We start from the raw sequence: 11,780 nt of genomic DNA, 5'->3' as shown, positions 1-11,780 counted from the left end.
ACTGCAATTGAACCATGCCAGTATTTGATCAAACTGACTAAATGCTGCACTATTAATTGGCCATTATGTTTACCTCTTAAGTTTTTTCACTCTCCCAACACAACTATAACTTCTTGTTATCTGTTATGGAACACACCTATTATAGACAGACACCTGACATAATTGTGAAAAGTAAATGCAGGAACATGCAGATTGCAGTATAAGTGTTTATTGGGGTAATTCATATCTTGTACATATTAGCACTTAAAAAGACACAACTTGATCAAATACGCTGAAATCAGAGATTATATAGCCAAAAAAATACACAAAGCAAAAACTTCACTGTGTTATCACCCTGTGATATCAGTGCCATGAGGCAATTTCTTGTTTAAAAAAAAAAAAAAAAATGAAAACACAGAAGTCTCATGTGGTTCTACCACAGTAAAAGTTTTATCTTGATTGTGACCTGGATTGTATTGTATACATTTTCCTTTTTTCTAGGTGGGAGGAATTCAGTAGATATTGTACTGTTTCTTTTTGTCTTGCCATGAGAAACATACGTTTTTTTTATGTTACTTATTGGGTAGTGATAGTAATCAATATCTACCTCAAGTAAATTTTAGGTTTTGAGACTTAATGAATGCAGATTGAACTAATCTGACTAATGAGTGTACATGCTATTGTACGCCACTGCATAAGAGCAATCTCCTCTATAGTGTGTAAAACAGATCAATCAAATCAATTGACAGGTCATAACACCAGGAAAGTCAGGCAGTGAATCGCTTTAGGACTGGTGGCTGGAAAGTGAGAGCACCAATCATTCTTGGCAATCCTATTTCAGAAAATACCAACCTCTAAAAAGCAAGAGTTAAATCATTATTAATGATTATTCTATAAAAGTATCTCGCCTGCTACATGCTCTTCTGTAAAGTCCCTTTTTATTGTGAGTACTGAGTAGGAAAGTGTGCAAACAATCACCTTGCAAAGAGCTTAGAAAGCTGTTTGCTGATATTCTCGGCATCAACAACACCACATAAATACATCACACTGGGAATAAACACTTTCTGTGAACAAGAGCAGCAAGTGTAATTTGCAATATCAATCCTTTAAGACTGTCAAAGATGCGACACTGCCTTTGTGTATAAGCAAAATATGTCAGGCAACTTGTGAACAATTTATTTTCCTAATCCTATTTTTTTAATGTTTAAAAGCTTAGTAGCATGTATCAAGAAATGTCCAAATTCTGAAACAGCTTAATGTAAGTCTACATTTAAAGGTTTAATTTCATTTTAAAACATTGTGTACATGAAGTAAAACATGCATTTTCATGCTGAATTGTAACTGTACACTCAAATGTAGTGTTTCAAGTTCCAGATCAGGAGAAAGTATCACAACGTTACTTTAAAAATGTGAAAAAAGGTTCCCTGGTGGTCTAGTGGTTAGGATGCGGTGCTCTCACCGATGCGGCCCGGGTTCGATCCCCGGTTAGGGAACCAAACCCCAGCCACTTTCAGTGCCGGTCCCAAGCCCGGATAAATTGGGGAGGGTTGCGTTAGGAAGGGCATCCAGCGTAAAAACGTGCCAAATCAAACATGCGGAGGATCCGCTGTGGTGACCCCTAACGGGAGAAGCTGAAAGAAACTTTACTGTGAAAATAATGTTACAGTTTTGTTAAATGATGTTAGATTTTGTTCCTTGTTAATCTCAACGAATGCTATTATCGATTAGTCAGGCTGCTCAAGTTAGGAGTTAGTGTGGAGTTGAATGGCAGCCGCCTGCGAAAAATGGGGGTCAAACAGTAGCATGAAAAAGTGCATACCAAGTCATCCAAGGCAATGGGAATATTTTATATTAAACGCAACTGTACCTGGAACTTATGCAGAGCGGCACTTGTGTGGCATGGAAGTACCACAGCGATGCACGAGCACATGAAAAGGAAACACACTGGTGTCACGAATGAAGGTGAAACATCAGCACGGTACCTAAAAACTGTAGAATCCTCATCGTGTGAAAATGGTACAGTTTAATGAAGTGCTATTGTGTGAACTGTTTGTTTGCTAACTTCAGAAGAGTCGCACTGGATCTATTCTGTGGTGATTTGCGAGCATCAGGTTGGATGGATTCGTGATGGATTCAATTAAAACAGTGCAAACAAACGCTAAATCTAAAAGCAGCGAATAACAGCACCAGTAAACGATAAATTTTTAGTCACTATTGTGGTTTTCAGCAAATTATTAAGCATTTATACACCAATGGCAATTTATTTATTTATTTTTTTTTTTTTTTTTTAATCAAGTCTGTTATATACACTTGTCTACTACAAAAGTAACTTATCTGTTTTCAAACCTAATTTACTTCAGCTTTACTACGTCCAAATGCCTGTTTTCAATGTTTGTATATGTAATTTATGCATATATCATTTAATTATTATACAAAATTTAATTAAATATATATTCTAATTGCTTATATCTTCACAAATGAACAAAATATCATATACATTTTTTAAGCATTGTTGTCAACTTGCCATCTGCAAAATACAATACAAATGTTGATTTACCTTTACAAAAGTGTTTTACCTTGCACACAAAAAAGCTGTTTTTTTTTTGTTTTTTGTTTGTTTTTTTTACAGAAAGAAACAACACAGCATGAGTGAATTTGTTTTAAGAAAAAATCTCCCATGCAGCCCTAAATATGCAGCTGCTATCAGCTTTCAAATGTCTAAATTAAAGATAGTTAAACTCAATATGTGGCTTTTGAAATAAATTAATACCCTGAAGAAGGGTTTTGTGTAGTTATGCAAAACATCTAATAACTTTTACCTGATTGATTAATTAATCGAGAGAGAGAAAGAGAGAGAGAATTAATTGTCCGATTAATTGATTATCAAAATAATAATTAGTTGCTAATTATTATCTAATTATTATCTAATTGTATGTACTGTATATATACAGTATATATATATATATATATATATATGTGTGTGTGTGTGTGTGTGTGTGTGTGTGTGTGTGTGTGTATGTGTGTGTGTGTGTGTGTGTGTGTGTGTGTGTGTGTGTGTGTGTGTGTGTGTGTGTGTGTGTGTGTTTGTTATAAATACAAGGATAAACATCCTTTACCCATATATGAACATGTGTATTATACGTATATATGTGTATTTGGGAAAATATGTTACATATACAGTATAAAAATTCTATTTTTGTAATTCTTTTTTGTAATGTTTGTGGTATATATGTACAAGTATCTGACATATATTTCTATATCTGTGAAATCCAAACATGAACATGTGCTTTACATATATAGCTATATATCAGATTTCCATATGGGAACTCATGAAATAGACTTGTGGCACCCTCCTACTGCATACATGTACAGTACAAAATAAAATGAAAAAAACCTTTTAGACTCTTTGGGTTTTTTAATGGCCACCACAAACCTAATGTGTTTTCTGTCTCCATCTCCAACTATGAATGCCATCTTTTTAATGCCTCCTAAATGTGCCATCCCTGAAAGGTAATTGTATTTCTCCACACCGAGTCTGACTGAGCCAGTCTACACCCATGGTGACAATTCGTTGCCATTGCTATTCCTCAAAACAGTGTAAACCCTGACTGACTAACACTGCAATCTTGATCACGGCAGGGAAGCAACAGGGATCACATCATTGCTGTGACCTAAGTGTTTCTGTCTCTTGTTACCCAATTTTGATTTAAGAGATCATCCACCAAAGTATAAACAAGAGTAGCACACTCACTTCACAGTGAAATCCATTTACACATTTTTGTCATCCATTTTCCAAAGGAGGCTCCAAAATACGTATTTTTTTCTTTGGAAAAAGAAAATGGAGCACTTTTCATTATGTGCTGTACTGTTGTCAGCATTAAAATGGTAACAGGTGATGACCAAGTAAAGAAAAGGGACCGACTTGTTCTGATTGAGGACAGAAAGCTTGTCCTGTATCTTGTGTACCTGTGCTCTCACAGTCTAAATAGAATATCTCAGATGCTTAAATTAGAGTTTCTTAGACAATGTGTATAGTGCTATTTCGATCTCCAGATGCTGTTTTGGTGCTTGTTCAGTCCCTTGTCACACTGAGGCTGGACTACTGCAACTTTCCCGTGGCAGGTCTGCCTCTGAGAGCTGTTCGACCTTAACTGATCTCAACAAGTCAGCAGCAGCATGACTTATTCTCAACCTTCCTTTCAAGTTCTCCCACACCTAGGTGCAGGAACAGAGAAGAATCTTGATGCTTGGCTACAACTAAAAATGGACCAGCATCAACCTACTTAAAAGAAGTTATCACACCCCACACAGCACTATGCTTAATGTCAACCTCTAGCAGTGCTCAACTTGTCTCACCATCTCTGAAAACTCTTCTCTGTTTTGGCACTAATTTGGTGGAATGAACTTCCCCATGATTATCCAGAGTTACTAGCAGTCTTTAAGTGGCTAAGACTAAAGACCTACCTCTACCTGTGAACTACATAAATACTTTATTTCTTTATCACTTTTAAAAAATAATTGTGATGTTTGTGGCTTTTCTTTCCATATTACCTCCCCAACACTTTCAGATCTTACTCTTAATCCGTTACCAATGAAGCAGTATCAGAATGCGTAGAGACTTTAAAGTACTTCTGTAAGTCGATCTGGATAAGCGTGTCTGACAAATACAATAAATGTAAATGAACTGAGAGACACCCAGCATCATTAATGTGTTCACCTTTCTTAGTGGAACACAACAGCAGTCAGTTATCTGCCGTCAACCGCAAGCAGTCTATTCTCATTTCCCACCATTGACTCGATAATAGCTGATACTCTGTTTTGGAGTAAATCAACTTGTGTCCAATAGACACAAAACCGAGAGGGGAAATAACATGTAGGTAATTCCATTAGTGAATTTTACAAATGAAGGCTAATTTGCTAAGCATACAGCAGGGCATAATGTAAACATATTAAGTAACTACCATCAATAATTCAGTATTTACTTAATATATTCAGTAAATAACTACAGTGAGCAAAAAAAATACTTGACCCACTAAAGGGTCCTGGAGGTTTAAGCAGTTATTAAGTAAATAAAATACAACATGGGGTGCTGTTATAATAAAATAATCAATAGCATGAAAATGTAATATTGAAAAAATGAAGACTGTCCTGTGGTGGAAAACCTATTAAATATAAAATCAGCTACATTTATGGGTAAACACTTTTATTTATTGATTAGCTTTGTTTTTTATTAATCCTATATCTTAGATTATGTACAGTATTTGCCATACATGTTCATGTGAATAAGATGTTACTATAGAAACTATAACATTTTAAATATTTCCTTTAAATATTTGATTTGAATTATAGCCACTGTTATTCAATTTTATTAGATTTATCAATTATATGTAAATATTTGCATGTTCTGTGATGTAAAATACTTTCAAGTGTTATTTATAGGTGTCATAGTTATGCAGAAATTAAGTGCAAAACACATTAACAAATCAGAAAACACATAAACAACTCCGAAAACAAAATAACAAATGCAAAAACAAAATAACAAATTCCGAAAACGAAATAAAAAAAAATGCGAAAGCAAAATAACATCCGAAAGCAAAATAACAAATGCAAAAACAAATTACCAAATCCAAAAACAAAATAACAAATGCAAAAACCAAAACAAATTAACAAATCCAAAAACAAATTAACACGTTATATAAAGGTGTTTTTATAACGTGTTATAAAAGGTGTTTTTATAACACGTTATAAAAACACCTTTTCCGGTTTGTCTGAATTGTTGTTGTGTTTTCGGATTTGTTAATGTGTTTCGTGCAACAATTCAGACAAACCGAGTAAGTAAGTCATTGTTCACTGTCTTCCTCTTTCCTTTCACAACTACAGTGGTAACTTGACCTACGAGTGCATTAATGTATGAGTTTTCCGAGGTACAAGCGGCCACTCGGTTGATTTTTTTGCTTTGTTATGCGAGCAAAAAATTGAGGTACGAGCTCGAGACGCCGCTGCTAGATGGCGAAGCGAAGCCAGAAAGCGAAGATTGTGACGAAAATTAAGATAAGCAAAAAGAAAAAGTAAAAATTTTAAAGTTTAGGGATATGTAGTGTACAGGAGTGATAGTAAAAAACGAGTTTTCCCTCCGCCTCCACTTATCGCCTCTACCCCCCCTCCACACACACACACACACACACACACACACACCCCACCGGCGTTTTCGTTAGCTCAAGTTGTCTCTTCTCCAAGGAAAATACACTGAATAAAACCTTATTATATCTTTACATACTCTTTCTATTATGTTTTTATACAATATTATTTATAAATGTATTTTCCAATTTAATAACATGAAACATAAAAACGGGGTGTTATTTTTTTTTGGGTTGGAACGGATTAATGCCATTTTAAGTATTTTCAATATGGAAAACTGATTTGATGTGCGAGCAATTTGAGATACGAGCTCGTCCACGGAACAAATTAAACTCGTAGGTCAAGGTACCACTGTATTTCTCTGGGGAGTTTCTTTTGTCATCGTCGTGCGCCACCGGTGGAAGTTTTTTCTCCCGAAGCCGTGCAGCTCAGAACACAGGTGAGGTGCGTTCTTTCGTTTCCGTTCGGAAATTTCATTGGTCTAATGTTATGTCGCTTAGTTTTTTGGCTTAAAGTGTGTGAAACCAGGAAAAACCCAGGAAAAATCCATATATTAGCCGCATTGTTTAAGCCGCGGGGTTCAAAACGTGGGAAAAAGTAGTGGCTTATAGTCCGAAAAATACGTTAATAAGTAAACAGAGAACTTTACACATGTACAAGAAACAAATGTATAAGATTTCATACTTCCTGTATATTTTGAATGATGGGTGTCTTGTCCAATGATCGGTAAGTGTTCCATTCATAAACTATACCTACCTTTTTCATTTTGTCTAAATTGTTGTTGTGTTTTCGTATTTGTTGATGTGTTTTTGGAGTTCTTATTTTGTTTTTGCATTTGTTATTTTGCTTTCGGATTTGTTATTTTTTTTTTGCATTTGTTATTTTGTTTTCAGAGTTGTTAGTGTTTTCTAATTTGTTAATTTGTTTTCTGATTTGTTAATGTGTTTTGCACATCTCGGCCACCATAGAAATCTGCACATGGACTGCATGTGTCATCAGCCACTGCACCACCATGCTACATGACACATGATTCTTTGAGAATTATTTTAGTTTCTTTGATAACACTGTTCATATTTACATGTATTTAAGTCTCACATCATATCTCACAGTTCAAGTCTATGTACATTTCATTGACTGGTATATTTTAGGCTGTAGTAAGCAAATAACTGGTTTATAAGTCACACCAGCCTGTAAGTATTTAAAGATCTATCACAAGATACATCATTAAAACCCTGTATGTCCTATTTGATTGTGGATTACATCAATACTGCTATAATTTTCTGTTTATGTGCTAATAAAGTGAACCTTAGTACTAACTGGATCCTGGACTTCCTGACTAGGGGACCTCAGTCAGTACAGATCAAGAACAGCATCTCCAGCACTACCACACTGAGCACTGGAGTCCCTCAGGGCTGTGTGCTCAGCCCACTGTTGTTCACTCTGCTGACTCACGACAGTGAGTAATGCACAGATCGAACCACATCATCAAATTTACTGATGACCGTGGTGGGTCTTATCAGCAAGAAAGACGAGTCAGCATACAGAGAGGAGATGGAACAGTTAACAACCTGATCCAACAACCTGTCTCTGAAAATTGACAAAACCAAAGAGATGCTTGTTGACGTCAGGAGAGCACACAGCAGCCATTCTCCACTGAACATTGATGGATATTTCGGGGAGCTCTTCAAGAGCACCAAACTCCTTGGTGTTCATCTGGCAGATAACCTCACCTGGTTACTTAACACTAGCTTCATCACCAAGAAAGCCCAGCAGCATCTTTACTTCCTGAGAAGGCTGGGGAAAGCCTATCTCTTTCCTTCAAGACAGCTTTTTTGCAAAACACAAAAACAACCATTCAACTGTGTGTTACTGAATTGTACAACCTGAACTCAACACACACTCATTACTCATCTCAATACATTCCACCACCATTTATTTATTATTTATATTTAATCTTATTATACTGTTTACATGCTGTTTTTTGCATTGCTCAACTGCTGCTACTGTGTTTTTGTTTACAAATACACTTTGTTCATAGTCCTTTATAGTCCCCTTTTTCACAGTACTGTATAATCAGAGTATACAGTAGGTTTACTGGTTGGCGCTATTTTGTATTTTATGTTATGCGTATTCGTCCTACACTGTCTGTTTGCACTAGGTTGCACTCGATGCACTATATGTTGCTTTATTTTGTGTGTTGTAGCTCTATATATTCTTTAATATAGCACCAGGGTTCTGGAGGAACGTTGTCTCATTTTCACTGTGTACTGCATGTTATATATGGTAGAAATTACAATAAAAGCTTCTTGACTCTTGACTCTTGACTAATGTCATGAGCTGGCTAATGAACTGATAAATTGATAAACATGATAAACATGATAAATTAAGGTCATGAAAAATGATGGATAAAGGAAGTGTAGTAGTGTATAATATAAAATGTCAATGCGTGCTGATGACTTAAAGAAATGTATTTTCTCCACTAGTTGTCTAGTTGCTGAATGTAAAGGTGTTGACATGGCAGTGTGTGACTACACGGTAAAGAGGAGTCAACATGGTAAAACCTTAAAACTCTCTCTTTAAATGGTTTTTGACTCATTTCTGCATAAAAAGATGTTTCTACTTTAACAGCATGAAAGGCCATCACCAGATAAAAAAATGCTTTAAAAAATCTTTTTAAAATATCTTTAAAAAAATACTTTGCTTCTCTCAGGAAAAGATTTTCCAATATACTGGGAGTTTGAAGCACCTTGATACTTTATAGCCTAAATTACTTTTAAAGCAGAAGCCTGTGTATTGATTGGCTTCCAGAACAACAGTAAATAGGCAGCTCAGTGCACATTATGTTATGTGTGAGCACAACAACTTTCTCTTTGTCTCACTTAGGTTGCACTTGAAGGATGGAATAGATTGCACTAGATGACAGATGGTCTCCTGCACTGTAATCTCTTGATATTTGCTGTCCCGCTCACATACATAGTCCCCATGTCAATGTCAGTCTAAAATATTAATATGGCAACAGTGCTTCTGAATCGAGGAAAGAATGATATTGAAAAGGACATGGTGAAGTGCAAAGGAGAAAGATAGTCTGCTACCTTGAAAGTGAAAAAAAAAAAAAAGAGGAAAATTAGGAATTTTTAGACAGCCTACCAAAGTGTCCTGAAAGTGTATGGCATTATTACAAGTCAAGTCAAGTCAAGAAGCTTTTATTGTCATTTCAACCATATATAGCTGATGCAGTACACAGTGAAATGAAACAACGTTCCTCCAGAACCCTGATGCTACATAAAACAACAATCACAATAACAGAAAACACAGGGCCAAGGATTAGTAAGAAAAATCCTTGCCACATTAAGTGCATGTGTGCAAGCTGGTGCAAAAGACAGCACAAAACAGTGCAGTACAACACAGGACAGTCCAAGACAATACACAAAACACAAAATAGCTCCGCCATTACACCTGTTGTAACAAAATAAAGTGAACAGTAGCAGAAAAATGCGAACAGAATATTGTAAACAGAATATTGTGCAAATGAGCAAATAGCGGCAATTGAGATAAAGTGAACAGTAGCAAAAAATGTAGACAGAATATTGTGCAGAAGAACAAATAGCAGCAGTCCCTGAAGTTGTGCAAAAATGACATGTAAACATTTTGCGGTAATGATTAGTGTGAGTGGTTCTGAATCATTATGTAAGTATTAAAACCTAACAGAAAGTTTTGGACCTAAACATAGACAGTGTGTTATTTTTTATAAAGTGTTTTACTCCTTTTACACAACAGCAATGTGTCACAGTGTGGCTGAAATAAGAAATTGTCTAATATGCTTTAAAGATCCAGAATGGTTTATGTGTTATGCTTCAAATGTCTGTACCTGTAATATAATAAAGCAGATATGCAGATGCACATGCAAAGATTTTATTGAAAAGTGCGATATAACAAACAAAAACATTAAAACCAAATAGGAAATAATTAAAGACATAAACAAGAAAACTATAACCTGCCAACAAGAATGTTGAAAAAAACTAGCAACAACCACAGGTGAGAAATCTGAGACAAACTGTGAGGTGTGAGTTAAGACTTAAATTTTTGTGCTATTTAACAATGTTATTCAGATAGAAGCAGACATGTGACATTAAACCAGCAGTGGCTTATGGGGAAACATATTTCATATCCTTAAACATAAACATGAGATATTTTGTATGTATATATATATATATATATATATATATATATATATATATATATATATATAATTTATCAAGCCTATATACAAAGGCTTGTGGGCATCTGTTTATCACAACCATAACCTCTTTTTCAAACATTTGCTACAAAGTTGGTGGTAGAGGTTGTAGAGGATGTCTTTCAATCCTGTTCCAGCATGACAAATACCGCCTGTGCACAAAGTGTGCACTTTAATGACATGGTTTGCTAAGAACCTTCACTGAACAGCTTTAGGATGAACAGAAATGTTGAATGAACCTCAGACTTACTTGTCCAATATCACTGCTTTACCTTACTAATGATCAAGCTGCTGACTGGGCAAATCACCACAATCTGCTAAATGCTGCTAAATCTTTTTTTAAAATGCGTCATCGAAGTCTAGACATTAATATAACTGCAAAAAAGAAACCACACCTGAAATAGGATGTTAAAAAAAATGCTGGATAGTTACTACTTAAACCTCTGCTAAAAATGGTTAAGGCATAGCCATATTTGCATCCAAAGATTGTGAGCTAAAATCCCAGCTGAAGGAAGGAAGGAAGGAAGGAAGGAAGGAAGGAATAAAGGAATGAAGGAAGGAAGGAAGGAATGAATTAATGAATGAACTCTTGCTTTTAAGCCTCATAGCTAAATGCAGAATGTTTGGGAAACATGATGACAGATGTTTTAAATCTAATGTGAAACCTGACCCAGCCTGTGTAGCAACTTAGTCAAACACAGACAGGACCAACAAAACACAAAGGAAGAGAACATTTCCCAGTTCTGATGCAAGCACCCCAGATATGAGAGTTCGCAATTATTATCTAATATATAGCACCTGCTCTGACTGAGTGACCTTAAGCAATCCAGATATAATGCACACGATCAGTGCTTTAACCACAGCCTTAGATTTTGAAATGTGAATTGGAATAGCCTCAGGAAATCCAGCAGTTGCACAAATCAAAGTCAGAGAGAGAAAGCAAGAAAGAGATAGAAAGAGAGCGATAAAAAGAGAGCACTCTTCTGCAGGTCAAAGTGAAAGACCGAGTCAGACAAAGGAAAAGATTGGAGTTACAGAGGGATGTTACTCTGTGATCAGACAGCCAGAGGGTGGAGAAAAGGTTCAGAAGGGAACAGAGATTGATGGAGTTAGAGCTAAAAGCCCAAACTGGAGAAAGCAACTGCTACAAACAATTAGACAATTGAAGTAAAGACCTAATAAAGGTCTTAAAATCTTAAAAAGAAGATTGTGTAATTGACACGTGTGTGTGTGTGTGTGTGTGTGTGTGTGTGTGTGTGTGTGTGTGTGTGTTTCTATGGTACCCTGATTTTTTACACACGGGTATATATCTTAGTCAGTATTCATAATGGGTCCTGACCAGAATAAAGTAGTTAGTGAAGATGAATGAATGTTCCTAATGTAGGGCTATACTGTAAAATAGCTGTGTTGCTTTTTCCAATCTTCA

The sequence above is a fragment of the Silurus meridionalis genome, chromosome 7 (assembly GCF_014805685.1).
Source record: "Silurus meridionalis isolate SWU-2019-XX chromosome 7, ASM1480568v1, whole genome shotgun sequence".
NCBI classification, from domain to species: Eukaryota; Metazoa; Chordata; class Actinopteri; order Siluriformes; family Siluridae; genus Silurus; species Silurus meridionalis.
This window is presented reverse-complemented; position numbering follows the sequence as displayed.